The sequence below is a fragment of the Mirounga leonina genome, unplaced genomic scaffold (assembly GCF_011800145.1).
Source record: "Mirounga leonina isolate KUSES-001 unplaced genomic scaffold, KU_Mleo_1.0 Mir_101595, whole genome shotgun sequence".
Taxonomy (NCBI): Eukaryota; Metazoa; Chordata; class Mammalia; order Carnivora; family Phocidae; genus Mirounga; species Mirounga leonina.
The window spans coordinates 13626902-13636043 of record NW_023270158.1 but is presented as its reverse complement, the minus strand read 5'-3'; the positions used below and the strand labels follow the sequence as shown (position 1 = coordinate 13636043).

Sequence of the window (9142 nt, the reverse complement as noted above, 5' to 3'; positions counted from 1 at the left end):
AGGAAGGAAGGAAGGAAGGAAGGAAGGAAGGAAGGAAGGAAGGAAGGAAGGAAGGAAGGAAGGAAGGAAGGAAAGGAGGGAGGGAAGGAGGAAGGAAGGAAGGAAAGAAGGAAGGAAGGAAGGAAGGAAGGAAATGAGGAAAGAAGGGTCAGCTATTTTTTCTATTTGTAGATTACAAACTACTAATACTAATCCTTTCTCCTTTATTACTCAATTTTCCTTTATGGCTTTCCTAAATCAGCAGTTTTTTTCCTCACTTTACCATGCTTCATGGGGTTGGGAGAACTCTGACCTCAAACTGATCTGTTGTCACCAAATGCTTCAGCATTTGTTCATGTCACAATGATGTACTGGTGACCTACGCTAAGCCATGCACAATGCTGGGCCCTGGAAATACAAAACAGACAGGCACCGGCCTCCTGGAGCTAAGCTAAACTGTTCACTCACTGCGATGAGCACACCCACTGACGGAGCGGCTTGCTCTGTGACTGTGTTATTATGGGCCTGGAGGAGAACCCCGACAAGGGAAAGCAGAAGAGTCCAAACCCCCTAGAAACCCCTTGAATGCATTTACTCTACACACTGTGGCACTGGAAACCTCTTGAGTACCATTCAGGAATTCAGTCATGGTGAGAACAATTAGGGGCTTTAACAGGGGTATTCAAAAGCCCTGCACTGCGAGCCACCAGATTCATTTGTTACATTCAAATTTTCTCCCTTGGCCACATGAAGCTTTGTTTACACAAAATAGCTGATACCATTTTAAGTCTCTTGGCTTTCCATTTTTACTGCTGTGCTTAGCTCTTCTGACTGTGTTCCTTCTGAAATAAAGTTGGCAAGAGGTTGGGAACATTGTGGTACCCATAGCCAGTGTCATTTCTTCAAACAGGTATGTTTGGCAGCTGCCTACTCAGGAGGACGAGAGGGCTCTGCAAGATCCAACCAGAATAAGAGGATGTTCTCCACAGCCCCCTCTCCACCTTATCAGCTACAATGCAATCTACTGAAGCCATTTTTATCTGGGTCAGAAAAAAAAAATAACGGCATATTTTCTCCAGATGTCACTATCCTAAAGGGGCAAAACCTATTATTCCCAATGTTTTCCTTTAGCATATTACCAGTGGTTCATATGTTACACATCTTAACAAAAATCAGAGATCCTTATGGTTGTATCTCCTTCACTTAGTAGCTGTGTGGTGGTAGCTCGGCAAATCAGATATAAATAATATCGCCATCATTATTCCCAAATTGGTTCATTATTATGGTCTATGTAAGCAGAGTGAAGCTGTTGGTGAAGAAATGAAATATGGAATTCCATCTCTTCAAAGAGGGGTCAAATGAGGCTAAAATATATTTTGATAAGACCTCTAGGGGGATGACTTTGGAAGCAAGAAGGCAGCACACAATCCTAAAAGCCAGAGACGTCCGTTGTGGGATGTGTGGGAAAGTCAAGAAACAGGAGGGGCTCCAAAGAGGAGCAATTCCTTGCACGCGGGGAGAGAGAAAGCTAATGGGAGAGAGGACAGTATGGAAAAGCAAGGATGCCCCACCAGTGACCTATTTTCCCAGCTTTCCCTGTCTTGTGTCTCCAGAGAGCAAATGAGGTCAAGAGTATATGGTGTGCATAAAGGAAAAATAAAGTCCCCAGATTCCGAGAGGGGTGCCATGTGAATGATCGCGAATCAATTAAGTGAGTGAGAGGCCGAAAGATGAGATGCACTAAAATTAGCTTCAACAAGAACAATTACTTTTCTTATGCTTCACACTACTACAAAAATATCTTATGGCAGGACATATTGCTACATAACTAAAATACTCAGCTGAGGGCTTGTATCATATCAGAAAAGTGGAATCACACACCATGGGGGAGAGAGCAAATGAACTGTGAGATCTTGGAACTTAATTTCATTCCTCTGGGTCAAAATTTCCTTGTTGGCTAAAATGACATAATGGGGCATCTGTATACTTCTACACTTTATATAATTTCATTAGATTTGTATGAGGCTACCATAATCAGCTCTGGCTACATTTATAATAATTCATTTCCATTTGACTGTGATAAAAATAGTGTTTATTTTATACTTTAAAATGCAAGTATTCCATAACATCAGACAATTCTATGTTATAATAGTTCAATCTTAAAGTTTGAAAGTGAATTTACCTGTGTTGGAATTTTAAATATATTCTTAGGAAACTAGATACTCCAACTCTACACATCCAAAAATCTAATTCCTTTGATCCACATTTCACCATCATATGCACTTGCTTTTTATTTTGTATGTAAGATAACATGTCGCATGTGCATATGTAATGCAAGTATTTTGAGTGTAGACATATATGCCTTTTATTTACCAGGGCTGCAGGAGTTACTCCAAGAGGTCTAGAATCTAGAATATACACCAAATTTTTTATATAGATAAATAATATATTTCAAAGATATAAATAGACCCTGTTGTGACCATACACAGTCAAATTCATTTTTAAAAGACTGATCATATGCATAATTATCATTATTATTATTATTATGCATTTGCTCAATCAACTGATACTGAAAGTACAACTATGATCAAGTGGCCTCCCAATTTTTTTAATTATAAAGGGGAACTTTATAGCAGAAAATGATGAATATCACTATACTAATTCACAGTTGTATTACACGGAAATGTTGATAGGGCAAGAAACTACCAATTAGATCACTTCGATCAGGCCATGACAAAATAAACTGCTATGAATAATATTATGATTGTTCATACAGTGATTTATTTATAATTATAATTCACATAAAGTGTAAGTTACATAATTAACAAACATATTGGAAGAGTGATAGTCTATAATTATATGATCACAATTCACAGTCCATTGCATTTTTTTTTTTTTTTTTTTTGCTGAGTCGAAACTCCACACACAGTATTTCCTGACTTAGGAAATATTACAAAATACAATCTAATTTTACTGTTAAATATGTATTCTTAGATATGTGACTCTTGTATGAACAAAACAGCTCAGTGCCATTTGTTGCATTTTATATGTATGAACATAGTAACTACAACACACTCTTTGAATAGCTTGTCATGAGAAAAATTACTTTGAATGTTTTAATATGAAAAGAGGAAAGAGCAGATTTTCAGAAGAAAAATAGTAAAAGTGTTTTCCTTTCTCCCTCTGCTTTATTCACAGTTCACTGTTTGGCAATTTCAGATCTTGTGATAGGCAAGCAACATCGGGCCGGTCAGTCATCCCTTCTCCAAAGCTAAAAGCCTGAGGAGTCTTAGAGTTTTGACACCTGCATATTGTTTCTACACAGGGGAACCAAAAAGGCCTGTCAATTAAGGCTCTTTCATTGTAAGCCAATGGTCAGGGTAAGCAGCAAGGGAATGTCCATTGAGCCATGTGGTTGGCCTGTAATGGGATGCTGTCTGCAGTATAAGATATTCCAGGGTGGCATTCTCTGGGTGGAAATTAAAAAGCATATTTGTAAGGTGATTAGCAGAATTTGTCAAATAAACAAGGCTGTCTACATTCCTATAATATTCCTTTGTAAATATGCCTGAGCAAATCTAAAGCAGTTCCATAAGTCATAAGGGAATATGCATTTTAAAAATATAGGAAACCAAGAAAATGCTGGCTATTTACAGGCATCAGTGAAGTCCGATAAACACGCATGATCAAATTCATCTGAAACAGAGAAATATCGGGGATACTTAACATAAAAAGTAAGACACTGGGAATTTAGACAGAGAAGGTTGCTCTTTAGCAGGAAAGTTGTTTAAGTCCATGTACATTTACTTTTATTTATAGGGTTAATTTTCCATTTTCCAATTTTACCTTCACCAATATATAAAAACTTACTTTTTCACCTGATTCTCCAGTCACTTAAAAACATCTATGGAAGGTCCCTTCACCACCTATGCCCTTCTTATATGTGTAAATATATTTATGCCAAGATACAAGAACACTAAAGAAATGCAGTGTTAGTGGTGACACACGGGGGATTGCCTCCCCCTAAAGAACGTTCGTAATTATTGCAATGAGCAAATTCCAAAACAGAACCGTTATCTTTATATTCTTATGCCCTCTGTTACACTTAGTATTCAAATGCATTGTGCTTTTGGTAATAAAGTGACAAAAGAGTGTAGCTTTTTGGTCAATTGACCCAATTTAAAGTAGTAGCATCAAGTTTGTGAACATTTGTTTGTGTACTCTTGGTGCCAAAAACAGAAACACCTGAGTACTCAGGAGCATTAAAAAAAAAAGAAACACCAAGTAATCAGCTGAAAACACTCTCACACACAAAACCCTTAGTTACCATTCTTTGAATGTTATTCAAAAGCAACTGTTTTTTTAGTTACTTAAAGCAACTATATTCCCATATGAGTACTGCTGAAAAAATGGAGTACTGAGTGAAAGTTAGCAACCAAAGCCTTCAATTTGTCTGTTACTTACTCACTGAACAATATTACCTACCAGCTAACTGTAACTGGGACTAGAGATAGCCTACAAAGATTTACAATAAGAGTATGAGGAAAAAATGCACTGCTAAATTCATACAACTTTGGGGAACCCTTAATAATAATTGCATATATTTCTAAGGCATGGCTGGATGGTGAGCCCTTAGACATACGTCTTCTTTCTTGAGTGCAAAATGTTAACTATCCTATTTTAAAGGATTCTTGATTTCAAAGGATTATCTTGAATCCTGAGAGGTGAAACGCAGGGTCAGAAGTCATAAGGCACTGACAGAGCCTGAAGTGCAACAGGGGCCCTCTGACTCAGCCCCAAATTCCACAATACCTGGATGTCTCTTAGAGCTGGGCTCCTTCCTCTTTGACATTCCAGATACAACTAATGGAAATAGGATTGGAATTTAATAATAAAAATGCTGACACGGTCTTATCTATAGCTGCCCAAATGGTGCTATTACAATGATGCTTTGTAAGTTGAGCATGACCAGAAAACTTGCTTTTAAATCTTATTAATCAACACTTGGGTGCTTTGGGTGCCACACATTTTATAGTCTGCTTTATAAAAACATGAGATTTACCAAACAGCAAAGATCATATCTGTTGTGAGACAAAGTAGATCCCAAACACTTCAGTTTGTAACAGACTAAAAGAATCTGAAATATAAATCTTAAATTAATCCTAAAAGTTCAGTTGTTCTTAAATGTCATTTTAACAATAACATGATTTGTTCACATACACTGCAAACATAATAAACATCTCTTTTAAATTTTTTCCTAGTTTGAGGAATATTGTGATTACTTATCAGCTAGACATCCTGACTTTGCTGAAGCAAATAGGAAATAAAATGAGTACTTTCCATATTTATAAATGGTATTTCTTCTGCTATCTTCCCCAAATATTTTCTAATCTAACTACATAACTTGGGCTGATAAAAGGGCAATGAAATAGAGAAATAGATATTTTAAATTATTCCCTGCCTTCATGTTTAAGTGCTTTCCTATTAAGCAAAGCCTTTTATTACTGATTTGTAGGATACTGAAGAAAAATGCTATAACCTGCCTCGGTTACATAATCGTCTACGAAAAGAAAGTAACAGGTTACAAAGTGCCATTAAAATGACCAAAACTATCTTTCCTAATGTGAATATATGCAGTCTTCAAGTTAAAAGGACAGCAATTACATGGGTCCGTATGTTTGATGGTCAGTATCTTTTTTCAGAGACTTCTTTTTCTTTCTAGCATTATTTCTATCCCCTACCGAGCTTATAAAGCCTCCAGAATATGCCCTGTTTGGTAACATATGTGTGGCATATGTCAGAAAACAAATGAGGAAGTCATTTATAAAATATTACAATAAGGAATACATGAAATATCATCACAGACTGTATTTCTGTACGTAGTTGGAGACTAACAGCCTGGAAGCAGCCGTAGTGTTACCCTGACCCCTGAAGGAAGGAATCAGGAGTTAACTTCACATCCAGTTTTCTCCACAATATGAACACCAAACCTCCAAATCCACTGGCACAATACATCAATGTTTAGGCACGTCCTGCAGAAATATTAAAGTGGTCTCAAATATCGGAGCTCAAAATTTCATTCCACCATTCCACCATTCTGATTTGGGGTAAGCAGATCTTCGCAAAGTTACTTAGTAGATGTCTAGATCCTGCACCTGACTCCACAGGAAAAACAGAATCATCTCATCTCCATGCTAGAAAAGTCCCTTAGCCTTCTTGGGAAAATAAATGTAAAGGGAAATAGGAAATAGCACAACTAGATGAAAAGACAATTTAATTCCACAGGGTTAGGATTTCAGCAGAGTTGCATTTTGAGGGAATTTAGAATCTATTGAGGGAAAAACAGATCCCGAAACATTAGAAGGCCAAAAAGGAGCTGATGTGTATCCTCTTTTTTTAAAAAAAATCGCAAGTCCAAATAAAACATCAGGGTAAATGACATTTTGTTCTGCAGTATTCTCCCCCTCTGTACAGCAAGCACAGTACATTTATCTCATCTCATGGTAAAAGTCACAGGCGACTGCAACATGTCCCTTAAGCCATTCAAGAAGTAAAACTTGAAAATTGATTGCTCTTTATTTTTGAGATTTGTATTAATAATGAACTCATTGCCATTTATTTTCTAATTTAACAAAAAACCTTGGAAGGTTTTTACTTCTCTTTTCTCTGAGGGTTAAAATGGCCCAGAAAGAGGTCTGTCAAGGCAAAGATAAAGGTACACAACACTCACTTCTGACACACTGTGGAAGCAATCGTTTTTTATGAGGGAAACACCAGGCTGAAATCTGCATTAAGCTCCACCAGGCAAAATGCAAGAGGACCCTGAATAGTCATTCTGCTCACTGTCTTCATTTCAACCAATTTAACTTTCTGCTCAGTTGGGGTCATGTATGTCAATCATAGGGTACAGAACTATGACCTTGGCTGGGATCATCAGCCCCAATTACTCAACGGGGCACTTGTGAAACATTGCGGACTCATTTTGACTCTCCACGGGTGTGGCTAAAATTGGTCCTGTCCAGCTCTAAAGGTTACATAGATCTGCTGTCCCTCAGAAACTCACTATGAGAAAACTCATGCTAAATTTGCCACAGAGATCAGGGTTTACAGGACCCTCGGAGCTAATCTCTGTCTGCCCTCCTCCTCCTCTGTTAGCTGTTACAAGCCTTCAAAAGTTAACAGGGTGATGGAGCCTCCCTCTATACAATCATTTCATCTCACTATCGTTGACTGAAGCTCGCTGATGTAATGAAGTTACATAATCACCGATTATGCACGACTTCCATCCATCTTCCTACATATCCACATATCTTCTCCCCTCCCCTTCAGATCAATCTACCAGGTGAGATTTATAACACATGTAAATGCTCCATTCTCTCATTATAGGTACTGAATATGGGACTTTAGCATTGCAGTACAGTGCACTGAACCACGTCATCAATATTGATTTTTTTATCCCATTTCCCAGGCAGAATATGCTTAAACATCCTTCGTGGTCTAGTCTCTAACTTTTTACTGAAAGGGTAGAATAGATGTAGCAGATAGGACACATCCTCAACTTAAGGTTAAGGGAAGTGTGTAATTGCCTGCATTTCCAAAGCTGGCTGCATTGCAATAGAAGGATGGTCTCTGCTTCCAGACCTTCAACTCCCCTGCACGTGGGTCGCAGCTTCAGCTATTTAGGGTATTCGGTAAATAATTATATTATTGGGCTATTGAACTTGAGAAAGAAAGCATTCGGTGATATTTAAAATAATATTGCACGATTCTCTATTTTGCTCATCATTTTCAGCTTTCTCTTTTCTTTTCTTTTCATTCCAAACGATAATCCAGTGGATAAAAAAGTAGCCCAGGATACTTAATAATCTCCCATAATCACAACCTAGAGAATAATTAACAACGATTATCACCTTAAAGTTTAAGAACTTGACAAGTGGGATGTCCCTGGTCCCATTGCGGCTGTGAAATGCAGCAGAATGCTGCACTGAGTTGAAAACATATTTCTTTTAATGAATAAAGAGTAGCTCCTTTCATTTTAAATAGGGCTCTTCAGTAAGTGTTCCTTTCACTGCTGCTACCCCTTCCAGAACACAGGAGCCACAAATATTGCATCGAAACAATAGAGTGTCTACCCGGAATTAATTCAAGACACTCTTCCATATCAAAATAATTGGAGGGGGAAGTGATGCTTTGATTTATTTTCAATTACACTCAGAATACAGACCTACACACACACACACACACACGCACACGCACACACACCAACACACCCAACTGCAGTTATTCCATTCAGTGCCAATAACGGCCACATCACAGCCATCAGTGCGATGCAGCAATCATCCAAGTCACCCATTCCCATTACAAACGCCCAAGTTTGCTCACGCCACTGATGGGTTTGCATATAGAAAATGACCTTACCCACAACAGTCTTCCAAATTATTCTCCTCTGGATATCAGTCGGCAAGGTAATTGCTGGTCATCACAATGCGTATTCAGAAAAATCCACGTTTTACTCCTGTGTTCTTTTTCTTGTTTTTGCTAGCAATTAATATCGTGAACAAGATGCCCATTCACAAATGCCAAGTTCACCATAAAAGCAGATAATTCCATACAGCTCTTCCCTACAAGACTGCCTCCAGTTAGTTCTCAAAGTGCCCGATTGTTTGGTGAAGATACAATCCAGGTGCAGAGCAGGGGGGGGTGGGGGGAGACGACTAGGAGAAAAAAGAAGAGGCAGATAGAAAAGGGGACACTGAGAGAGGAGAGAGCAGAAAAAGAGGGAAGAAATTTTTTTAAAAAGGAGGAAGGAAAAAGGCCGGTAAGTGAGGAAGTCTGCGAGCTCTATAACAAGAATCGGAGTCTTGCTTGCAAATCTTCTGTATACATGTAGCCCTTCAGATCCTCTTGGTCCCCAAGTAAAATTTCCAGATCCGGGATGCAGCCATAAGAAAGAATCCTATGTATATTTCACAAGTATCCCGCAATAACAGATCCGACGGGGTTTTCCTTGTACAGTACTGCTGTGTGAAAGCACACAACCCCTGCTGTTTGGGAAGGTGTCTCCTGGGTCCTAGCTCTCTTCAGCAGCCCCCAAAAATGATTTTTCAGAAAAGAGTAGGGGGAAAAAAAGCAGGTTTGCGTTTGCCTTGAATGATGCTAATCC

At 38.4% G+C, this 9142-nt stretch overlaps 1 protein-coding gene across 1 annotated transcript in view; it reads right to left on the bottom strand.

Moving 5' to 3' along the window:
* Nucleotides 1-8695, bottom strand: part of IL1RAPL1 (interleukin 1 receptor accessory protein like 1) — a 1375052-nt gene extending 1366357 nt beyond the window's left edge. The window contains exon 1 of the mRNA XM_035001062.1: nt 8398-8695. The gene's annotated coding sequence lies outside the window, so the exon portion shown is untranslated. The remainder of the gene's footprint in view (nt 1-8397) is intronic.
* Between the last annotated feature and the right edge of the window lie 447 nt (nt 8696-9142).